Source organism: Hirundo rustica, chromosome Z, assembly GCF_015227805.2.
Source record: "Hirundo rustica isolate bHirRus1 chromosome Z, bHirRus1.pri.v3, whole genome shotgun sequence".
Taxonomy (NCBI): Eukaryota; Metazoa; Chordata; class Aves; order Passeriformes; family Hirundinidae; genus Hirundo; species Hirundo rustica.
In genome coordinates, this window is record NC_053488.1 from 72220551 (window position 1) to 72232554 (window position 12004).

Here is a 12004-nt window from a genome sequence, read left to right on the forward strand (position 1 = left end):
GGGGATAGCAGTCCCTGTCAGAAAGAGTCCTCTGTGAAATGTGCTATGGGGTAAAGTTTTCCAAAAGCCCTGAGAATTAAAATGCCCTTTCTCAATGTGACTTTAAAAATGTTGACAGATGGCTGAGTTTTCCATCTTCCTTCCCTCCCTCCCTCCCTCCCTCCCTCCCTCCCTCCCTCCCTCCCTCCCTCCCTCCCTCCCTCCCTCCCTCCCTCCCTCCCTCCCTCCCTCCCTCCCTCCCTCCCTCCCTCCCTCCCTCCCTCCCTCCCTCCCTCCCTCCCCTCCCTCCCTCCCTCCCTCCCTCCCTCCCTCCCTCGTTTAGCTCAGAAGAATCCTGCCTACATGAATCCAAAGCACACTGTGAAATGTTCTTCCACTTTCCATTTGTGTTTCTGCCAGGAGGAAGCCAAAAACAGTGAAACCAGAATGCCGAAGGACTTCCTACCAACTGTGTGAGCCTCCCTCATCTTAGCGCAACGATTTACATATCCCAGTCTTTCCTCACTATCCATTAGGGTTTAGAAGGTTTGCAGCATGCCTCCAGGAAACTTCCCAGCCAAGCATAAGATAGAAGTAAATTTAATAGTCCCTCCAGCAGAAGAAGGAAGAGTTAGTCTTTTCCTAGACCTAACTCTGATAGATCTTTCCCATAAGAAAATAAATTGTCTCTGGGAAAGAATCACTAAGACGATAATCCAAGAGTGGTTGTAGTGCTCACATCCTCAGTGGTAGATTATCAGCCCTGGGTGCAGAAGTGATGTAAGGAGAGGGAGAGGAATGAGAGCTTACTACACTGTTACTAACTGCAGAATGTTCAGCTTCTCCCAAATGACACCAAAAATAAGGGATAGCATACAAAAAGCTGATAATAACACAACTGCCAGCCCCCGCCCCCCTCCCAAAACCAAGGCAATCCCACCTCAAACCCACAGCTCAGACATTTTTGTTTTGCTTGACCCTTTGTTCTGCACTGCTAGCATTCTAACTGCCAGCAGAGAATATATAGGTTTTTGAGCTTGGTCAAAAGCATGATGAGAACAGATTTACATAAGGAACACACTGTTTATTGACTGATGGAATTACCCTTCCCTTTTGCTACTGAGTCACACAACAAAGCAATGTTGAGACAGCACAGTTAAAATACTGTTGGAACAAAAGGAGGCAGAGGAAACTCTTTTCAAAGTCATACTGACATTTTTGGGACATAATCAAAATTTCGCCGTGGGGTTTTCAATATCACGAGATAAAGTCATACTTTGGCGCCAATTTGTCCCTTTAGTTCTTCCTTCATGAAAACCCAGGAAAATGCTGACATGCCTTAGTTCATTAATTCCTCAGTATATCTCCGTGGATTACACTTACATCAAGTGCCACTAGGCCATTTGTGGTGTGCACTGTTGTTACATAACTTTGGTGTCACATCTTATAGCATCGCAGCCACTCATGGTGCAGCATGAAGCAGTGTTATGGCAGCGGTGATGCTGTTGATAATAAATCAAGCTGCTCTCTGGGCAGCAACTATAACAGGCAGTCCACTTCTGCAGACAAATCTGACAGACACGTAATTTTGTGTGGATAATGGCACAGATTTCCCATGTAGCACAAATGATCTACAGAACAGATTTCCATTTCAATAAAATTACTCTACTCCTCAGTCCTTGTTTCCAGATCTGTCTGATGCTACTTTTCTTCCGCCAATATGTAAATGTGTGTGCGTATACATATGTGTATGTGTGTGTGTGTTTGTGTGTGTGTGTGTGTATATATATATATATATATATGCACACACACACACACACACACACACACTCTTTCTATAGACACTTTGCCACTCCAGTAGCAAATCAGGATATGAATTCTGTAAGAAAATCCGGTCTCTGCACAGCTCTGTGACATTCATCAGGGCCTAAAAGAGGATTTATCACAGTTAAAATCTAGGCAAAACAAAGAGACCTTTGGGTCATGAGAATTATTTAGAAAAAAAAAAAAAAAAAAAGGAAAGAGCCATCCCAGCAGCCCATTCTGGTCTTCACATCAAATGGCTAGGCAGTGGCACTTTCTGTCAGAGTTGACAGCATCCTAGCAGTTGTACAATCAGGCAAACAAGCAAATGTGATGGGCCATGTTTGAAAAGAAATATTCCCAGGGATATATATTTGGCTGCCTCTAGGTGCATTAATCACCAGAGAAGTTTCATAAATGCCTTTATATCAACACTTTCTGCAATATTCAGGCAGTTCTTTCTCCCTTCTCTATATATGTGTATGTGTGTGTATTAAGGGCTATATGTCAGATATCCTATCTCTAGTTTGTTGTCTCCTTTGCATTTAGACATAGACATGCTTAAGGTGAAACTTTTTCTGGTTTCAGTTTTGTTGTACAGAAACTTGCTCAAGGTTTGAAAGTGTTGCTGCAGCACAGTAAGCTGGACACTGTGGAAGTGATAAACAGCAAAGCTCTGGAAAAGAAATAGAAGCCTAAGAGCTGCCAGCAGAACACAGTGCTCCTTACCTGACTACAAAACTCACATGACTCATGAGGTTTTTCACTTGAAGTAAACATGCACAAACTCTTCCATGTCATCCCAGTCCAAAACCTGTTGTTTATAAATAGAAGTAAAAAGCCATTCTGAGGTGACTATCCGTATTCTCTTACAGACAGCACTACCAACGTGGTGAGCTATGCCCATGTACCCCTGAGGCTGTGGGATGAGAGAAAACATCAGGTTGGCTGCTCAGCACAGGGCCCATGTGATAATGCCAGTTTTTTGAACCATGAATAGCCTCCTCTACTCCAGCCTGCAGAGAAGCAGGGAGTGATTCACAGCTGGGAAAGTACTGGTAGAGTCCAGCTCTCCAAGTACAATGCCACATGCCGAAAGCAAGATCTGAAATGGCAGTGAGGTACTCACTTTGCTATTTACTCGTCCTACTCTCTTCACCAAGTGATGAAGAGCATTACCAGTCTGGCATTGAGTTTGATCAGCAGAGCTGCTTCAAACAATGCTAAAGCCGTATAAATATGTGTAGAGTGTGTGTGTATGTATAAATATAGATGTGTGTGTGTGTATATATTGTGTATATATATGTATTTATATTTATATTTGTACTTAAGAAAAAGTAGGACAGAACCTACTGTAGGACAGAACCAACTGTCCTACAAGTACAAAGAAATAAGAGGAGAGAGCTGAGTCTAAAACAGCAGTTCGGAGAGCACTGGGGCAGTCAAGCTACAGGACTGAAAGGAAAAAAAGACAGATAATGACACTCCAGCCAGAGACCTATGCTCTTCAAACAAACAGGAAGAGATGGGGACTGTGCTGACATGCGCAGGTTGCTGCAGCAAACCATGTTGCTTAACACTAATTGTCCTTGCTCTCTTCTAGTAAAAAGATAGCAGCAGATCTCTTTTTCTCAATCTAATGTTACCATTCAGCCTCATATTCCCCCTGCCTCCGGCCTCTGTATCTCCTCTGAAATAATATCTCCATTTCTGTGGCAGAGCTACAGCTGTGTGCCTACAGTCAAAAGGCACTTATTTATTCCTAAAATGGGTAGTTATAAAAATAGCAGTACAATGAATATTTATTACATTTCACTTTGCCTTTTAATAAAGAATAAAATAGTGCAAATTTGCTTGCACCTAGAATCCAGAACACTCTCCCATATCTTGACAGTCCATGTGTAAATACAGGATTCTTCAGACTTTCCTGGTGGTTTTGCTCCACAGTTTTCAAGTGGCACCATAATGCAAAACCTGCAGTATTTTCCAGAACTATGGTCACCAAGAAAGTCAAGGCAGAGGTGCAACAGAGCAGAGAAGAGATAAAGTTAATCCAAAAAGATGAACACAGAAAGGAGACTTGCTTTTGACTAGAGATGCAGAAGTCAGCACATACTCCCTCCCCATGCAGCCGAAGCAATACTTTCGGCAAGGTCAATTTTCTCCTCTCTGTCTTGTTTGTCCTAACACTAGCTGAGTTTATTTATTTATATTGGTATTATACCACATCTTATAATCTCCATACCACAGTAAAATATGAAAAGAAACCTTTGATCATATTACAGGACAATGCTGCATATGCAATGACCATGCGCTGAAAACGGAATTGCTTGTGCCCATCATTCCTATTCTTTCCAGAGGTCATCACAATTTTAAATCTAGCATTGAAGATCATGGAGGCCTTTTCCAACTTTAATGATTATATGATCCCATGACCACTGAAGAAACAGCCTCCAAGGATTGTGCGGCTTGGGTCTCTGGTATGTACAAGCTTACCTAAAAACTACTCACTTTAAAAAACCAAATTGCCTGACACATACTAATTTCCCTTGACTTTTCTGAGAGCAAGGAGAGAAGCATGGCACTTCTCTGCATCACATCACATATTAACTCAGTTGCCATTAACAAATGCAGCCCCATTTTCCCTCCAAATCAGTCCTGACATGTCTCTGCCTCAGAGACATTCAGGGGAGTTTTATTCAATTCACCCACAAAGGCAAATACTGACGAGCTCTACAAACACTATACAATCGTCCCCCAGAAGCACCAGAATGAAACTTTGTAATCAAGCATTCAATAAATAAAACTTAGCTGTGAACAGCTTCTGTAAGTGATTGATATCTTCACTGCAGAACAAACGAAAGCTTTCCCGGTGATTGTCAGGGCACACCTGAAAATATTGGGCTGCACATCCAAGCAGGAGCAGAGCCACTCTGTTACTGCAGTCCTGAACTGCAACATAGAGAGGGAGAAGCAGCAGGGAAGCTCTACAGAGAACACAGCACAACTCTGCACTTCTCCTATTCTTGTACCAATCATATATTGCTTCCCAGACAAAATGGATCAGATCAAAACGTGAGCAAATGCTCTCTGTCTTGAACTGCCATTACACAGAAAACACTACAAGGCACGAGATTAAATTGGAAACATTGTAGCAAATCTATATTTATCAGGAAGGACTGCCTCATCTCTAATGCCAAATCAGCCTTGCTCAGATTTCAAGCCTTCTTCAGACCTCCTTCTACAATTCAGTCACATCCCAGTCAAGAAATGGTGATTTCAGGCCTTGCCTAGTTGTTGTTGTGCGAAAGCACTGACTCGTAAAGAGTTAAAATATTGTTATGCTTTATAAAAGTTACATAATAATGATGAAAATGTGGCTTAACATTATTTAAATGCCTGAGAAACTATTTATGAATAAAATTTAAATAAAATATTTAAATAAAACATCCTTCCAGAAGACCCAAGAGCTGTTCACCTATTTAAATATATATATATGTAAGCGTATCTTATTTCCAGTAGCTGAGCAAACCTTGGTTTTTGTAAATAGATGCCTGAGAACTGAACTGGCTGGCATCCATTGAGTTTATTTATCATAGAGAACTGAGCTTGAGACACTGTGTCTTAACCTGACAATGTAGAATTACAGCACCTTTTAGGATGGAAAACAGCCTTAAGATCACCAAGTTCAAAATGGCATTGTGGAATCCTCACTCAGGTTTCCTGTAGTATTGTCATTCTTTATACATATTACTAAGATACAAATATTCAGGCTTCTTTGAAAAATTTAAGTGGAACAGTTTTTCTGATAGGTAAATGGGCCACAGGAAAGAAAAAAAAAAAAAAAAAAAAACCTGAGATAACACAGATAAATGTAGGAACACTGGCTGCCTAAAATTAACCACTTTGTAAAGGAGACTGTTCATCTGTCAAGTGACAATAAACAAGGTCCACCTACATCTGGAGCGGTATAGCTTCAAGCCATAAATCCTGCATTCTGGAGTAAGAAGAAATAGAAGTGGCAGGAGCTCCTCTGAAACTGGAGATACTCAGAAGTCATTGGCAGAACCAAAATCTTGGAAGCCCCATTCCAGCGTTCTGGTCAGCTGTGGTGCTGCTTAAGTTAGACCAGTGTCTTCTCTCTCCTGGGGTTCTCTGGTTCATACCAGCTTGGGTCGTCAGAAACTAGTGAGGACAAAGATCAAAGACTGTGATGCAAAACGGCAAACATAGACCAACACCCTAGGGTTTCATACACAGGTGAAGCACTAAACAGATGCAAAACCTGATTCAACTCACATAGTTTTACATGTAATTTGGTTCATCTGACCTGACCTGTGTTCTAATTCAGACACAGTCATTCATCATTCCACTTGTGGAGAGAACTTACTATTTTTAGAGCGCAAGTCACATGGCCAGTTTTCAGATATCCACCTAAGAACAGTAACTATTCCTTGCTGACAGTGCCAACTAGAAGTCTGGATGGAGACGTGTACATCCAGCCAAACAAGTTTGCATTACCCTTCATAACAGTGGAAAGCATCTGATTTTAATGGGAACACCAGTTCTGAGAATTAAGTCCTATATTTCTGACAAGACACTATCTACATATCACAGTAATGTCTGATCTGTAGTACTGCATTTAGAAGCAATGGTATGGCTCTTTCAGAGCTGAGAACAGAAGCGGAGAAAATTTGGGCTCTTCTCAAATTTGTGTGTATTTTTCAATAATTGTGTGGATGAAAACAGCTGAAAATGGATATTGCAGAAATACAACGCTAATGAGGTCTATTAGTAGAGGGTAATGATAATAAAGAGAAATTAAGCAAAATTTCCCAGTGTAGAGGAGAGCTTCAGATGCAGATGAATGTATCGACAACTCTGGGATGAGGGCAGACAAGAAAACTGCTGCAGAAATAGATCACTGTAAATGGAAGCTGACAGGCTGTCATTTCTACCAAAACTTCTCTGAGAAAGAAACGTCTCCAAAGTAGAGATTCTTGGCACAAAGTGTAAAGGCATCTTGGACAATGATCTTTACATATTTCTATTTCTTTTCATAAGTGTCTGCAGCCACAGTTTGAAATTACATACCCAAATAATTGACCCCCCGACTAATCTGGAATGGACTCCTTATCAGAATCCTTGTATTCCAGATGCAGTGCTTTTCCAGATTTGTTAAGGCTGTTGTGTCTGATGATAGATGGGAACCCTCCTGCCGCCTTTCCAGTCCTCTGAAACTTTTTTATAAACCTATCAAATCACAAGCTCTACCAAGAGATTGCAGTATAGCAACACTGCATGAAGGAAAAGAAAACACCCAGGCTGTCACCTGGCCTATAGCTGAGCAAACAGTAGAGCACAGTGAGTAGGGGTGCACTTTTAAAGGGGAATAAATAACCAGGCACAATTTGTGCTTTTGTCATGCATGCCTCATGGCTGGCTGAATTGGTGTCTTTCCCTAAAAACTTGTTTTCTAGACAAAGGAAATGTGATAGTTTTCCTTTGTCTGGATTTCAACCAAGCATTGAGCAGATATGAAACTTTCACTTAGGAAAGAGACAATGAGAATTAACCCAAAGTGCTTTTCGGACATAAGCCCAGGAGACAACTGGCAAATAAGGACAAGGGCAAAGCACCTAAAGAATTGATCTTGAAGAATATGTAAGAGTCAATTTCAGGGAAATGATGTACACCATGCCAGTGCTGTTGTGTGGCACAAGGTTTCCAATATAAACAAATTTGTTCTGTATCTGGGAAAAGATGGTGAGGGGATGATAACTTCCTTGATTTCTGGTGTCCAATCAAGGGCTGACTGTAATTTTTTTTTTTTTCTACTCATAGTGACTCAGATTTGAGTGTCTTTCTTTCATCTAACTGAGAAAAACATTTTATTTAAAGTTTAAGGCAATTCTGCTTTGAAACCTCTATCCTTTTGTGAGGTTTGCTGAAATCAGATGACAAGTTCAAAATTTTCAAAGGGAACAGAAAAATTAGTATAGTTTTTCTGCACATTTCCATGCATTATTTCATCACTTTTCTCCTCTAGAAAGCCTGATTTAAAATATTCATGTATATATAAATGATGTACTAAATTATTTCTAATGTAGCATGCAATATATTTAATTATTATTAAATATTAATATAATGTTAAAAAAGAAGAACATTAAAAATAACAACTGAAGCAGTGAAAGGTTGCCACAAAAAAACATTCTGTGTTGCTAATGAATGTTAAGAGCTGTCATGCATTAACCCCCTCTGCCAACGCCTTTTGTTTGATACTAAATTTTGGAACTCCCTTAGCTAAATGACACTGGAAAAGAAGATTGAGCTGGCCTGGATACCTTCTCTGCTGTTGCTTCCTGCAAGGCTGACTCTGTCTTCCTTGATGACAAGACAAACTCATGAAGGAGAGGAAAACCTGAGCACCATAGAAAATACAGTTTTTGTGGCCTAGCACCAAGTCACCAACTTTGCAGAACCCTTGTGCTGAGGGAGGGCACAACCAGCACCTGTGCTGATTGTCTCAGGCTTTGCACAAAATTTCTGTCCTCACGCACAGCATTAAAAAACAATTAAACTACAAATCTAGCTACACACAAACTGTGTTAACTGCACAGCCTCTGCCAAGCAGAAGACAGACATTAAACTGTGTTTTTCTAGCTGAAGCACGTCCTCTGTATCTGCACAACATAGCAGATGCACAAAAGCTTTTCTCCAAGAGGTGTCTAAACACTGCAAATCTAAGCCCAAATCAATATTATCTACAGCAGGGTGCATCAACTACAGCTTAGGCACAACTGAGAATAAAGAGGGGAAAATGGAGGTGGAGGGAAAAGCAGTGAAGCCTGGCAGCCAAAATAATTCCTCTCTTTGCCAGGTTACTAGTTGAGGATACCTACTCTACTGTATCCTATCTAGTTAGAAACCATTATTTTGGACAAAAAAAAAAAAAAAAAAAAAAAAAAAAAAAAAAAAAAAAAAAAAAAAAAAAAAAAAAGAGGAGAAAAATAAAAAATATTATTAAAACCAGGTTGCCTTTTTTTCTTTGCTGAAAGACCAGACTCCTAAAAACAAAATCTGTAACTTGGACATTCAGCAGTTTCCCTGGTTTAGTGAGCTGATCAGAGGACCTCGCTGTTCACTTGAGGTCAAGCAAACAGTATTCAAATAAAATGTGTCATCAACTGGGTAAACTATTTTCAAAAGAATGAAATTGCCCTGTATCATGGGAACCAAATGTTGCAGAAAGTACTTGGCTCGCTTTTGAAACAAGTGACATGATCAGATATAGGAAAAGTAAGCATCTTGTAGGGTGTTCAACTTTACCTACAGACTTGATTTCTTTTCCTGGTGTACTACTCTACTTCCTGGGTCTATTCTCTCTTATCCTGCAATCCCTCTCCTGTCCTGTTCCTTTTCAAAAGAGGAACTAGTTATTAATCGTAGAATTACAGAATCAATAGAATCACACAGTGGTTTGGGTTGTCAGGGACTTCAAGATAATTTCCCACCCCCTTTCATGGGCAGGGTTGTTATCCACCAGCTCAGGTTGGCCAGGGCTCCATACAACCTGGTCTTGAGCACTGTCGGGGATGGGGCATCCACAGCTTCTCTGAACAACCTGTTGCTGTGTCTCACCACTCTCTCAGTACAGAATTTCACCCTAATATCTGATCTAAAATTGTCCTCTTCCAGTTAAATCCATATCCCTTTGTCCTGTCACTACTTTATGAAAAACTCCTCTATGTTTTTAGCCCCATTTAAATATTGGAAGGTCACAATGTGGTGAACGTTCCCCAAATCTCCAGCCTGAAACAACCCCAACTCTCTCCACCTGTCTTCATTGAAGAAATGCTTCATCCCTCTGATCATCTTCAGGGAGATCCTCTGGACCTGCTCCAAGAGGCCCGTGTTTTTCCTATGCTGACAATCCTAAAGCTGGATGCAGTACCCCAAGTGGGATCTCATGATACCAGAATAGGATGGGGCAGAATCCCCTCCCTCGCCCTGCTGGCCACACTGCTTGCTGCAACCCAGGATAAGGTTGAGCTTGTGGGCTGCAAGTGCACATGGCCAGGTCATGTCCAACCTCTCACCCACAAGAACCCCAAAGACTTTCTCCACAGGGCTGCTCTCAGTGAATGCATCTTCCAGTCTGTATTTACATCTGGGGTTGCCCCAACCAAGGTGCAGCACCTGGCACTGGGACTAGCTGAACTTCATGAAGTTCATGGGCGCAATTCTCAGGTTTATCCAGGTCCCTCTGGTAGGCATCCCATCCTTCTGTTGCATCAGCTGCACTGCTCAGCTTTGTGTCACCTGCAGTCTTGCTGAGGGTGCACTCAATCCCACTGTCAGTGACATTGATGAGGGTATTGAAGAGCACCAGTCCCAGCAGAGAGCCCTGACAGGCATCACTTGTCACCAGCTTCCGCCTGGAGACAGAGACACAACCCTCTGGTTGCATCCATCCAGCCAATTCCTTATCCACTGAATAGTCCATCTATCAAGTCCATGTCTCTGCAGTTTTTACAACAAGATGTGATGTGTGACTGTATCAAAATCCTCACAGAAGTCTAGGTAGGTGACATCCATTGGTCTTGTCTTATTGACCTTTGCCGTCATTCCATCACGGAAGGTCTCCAGATTGGTCAGGCACAATTTTACCTCATTAAAGAAAGCTATGCTGGGTGTCTCAGATTGTCCCCTAGTCTGGCATGTATATTGACATTGATTCCATGAGGATCTTCTCCACAAATTTCCCAGGCACAGAGGTAAGGCTGTAGTTCCCTGGATCTTCTCTCCTCCTCTTTCTAAAATAAGAGTGACATTTCCCTTTTTCCAGTCACCAGAGACTTTGCCTGACCACTGTAATTTTTCAATCAGTAGCAGTATCAGCCAGTTCCCTTAGGACCCTGGGATGTATGTTGTAAGACCCCATAGACTTGTGCCTATTCCATTTCATCAGGTGGTCTTGAAAGTGCTTTTTGCTTACACTGAGGGACTTCATTTCCCCAACCCCCACCTGGACATTCAGGGATTTGAGAGAAGCGGGAAGCCTGACTGGCAGTGAAGACTGAGGCAAACAACTCATTGAGTGCCTCTGCCTTCTCCAGATCCTTTGTCACCTGTTCTCCCTTCTCATTTATTGGGGGAACATTGTCCTTGGCCTTTCTTTTCTGACTCATTTTCATATATAGTTTCTTTTTGCTAATCTTTACATCCCTTGCCAACTTCTGTTGCATTTGTGTCTTAGATTTGCTGATCCCATCCCTACACATCTGAGATGTATCCCTGTACTCTCTCTAGGCCACATGTCCTTGGTTTCACTCTCTGTGTGTTTCCACCTCATTGGAATCCTCTTGCTAAAATAGGAACTTTGGAATCTTGAATAAGCCAAGAATTAATAAATCATCATTATCCACAAAGCACATAACCATGGTAGCCAGGTTCACATTAGCATTTCCCAGTTTTCAAGTGCCCTGCTATGCAACATTTATACACTTTTAACACTGGGTTTTGAAATGGTTTATGAAGCACTTAGCACATAAAAAGCCCCTGTTTAAATGGCACATATTTATTATTAATAGTAATAATGCAGGTGCAGCAGCAGGCAAGCACAATTGCCTTTTTGAGGTTACAACAAAACCAAAAAAATGTTTGAAGCTCTAGCTCCAACAGAAATAAATATAAGCCCTTTGTTGACAAGTTCTTGGCTCAACATAAACAACAACAACAACAACAACAACAACAAAACAAACAAAAAAACCACCCCAAACAAACAAACAAACAAAAAAAAAACAACCACACACCACTCTAAGAAAGCCAGAGTGGCATGGGAAATAGTTATGCATGGAGGATATGCTGGCTAAAGTCCTGTACATTTGGGACACTGGATGATCCTTGATAATGAAAGCTTTATAATGCCTAAATGGGAAGCGGAGTTTCTAAGTCCCTGTGCACTGTGAAATAAACAAGATCGGGATGGTGTATTTCAGCTGACACAAGTAAAAGTGGCCAAAATGTAACAACAAGAGATTCTCTAGCACAAACTAACAAGCTTCCTACTAATCCGGTCAATATGTCTTCTTCCCTTACTCCAAGGAAGCAATATATGAGAGATGGCTACACTAGAGACTCATGAAATACGTCTCTCTCCTCTTACTCTGCTCAACAGAGAAAATTGTGTCATCTCCTACACTCTCATCCAGTCCTTTCT

General features: G+C 41.3%; 1 long non-coding RNA gene across 1 annotated transcript; it reads left to right on the top strand.

Annotated features, from left to right (window-relative positions):
* The first annotated feature begins 2739 nt into the window (after nucleotides 1-2739).
* LOC120765916 (uncharacterized) lies at nucleotides 2740-8398 on the top strand. Its single transcript, XR_005704527.1, has 3 exons — nucleotides 2740-2903; nucleotides 4068-4262; nucleotides 8086-8398. It is a non-coding gene; the product is annotated as an uncharacterized LOC120765916 (long non-coding RNA).
* The last annotated feature ends 3606 nt before the right edge of the window (nucleotides 8399-12004 follow it).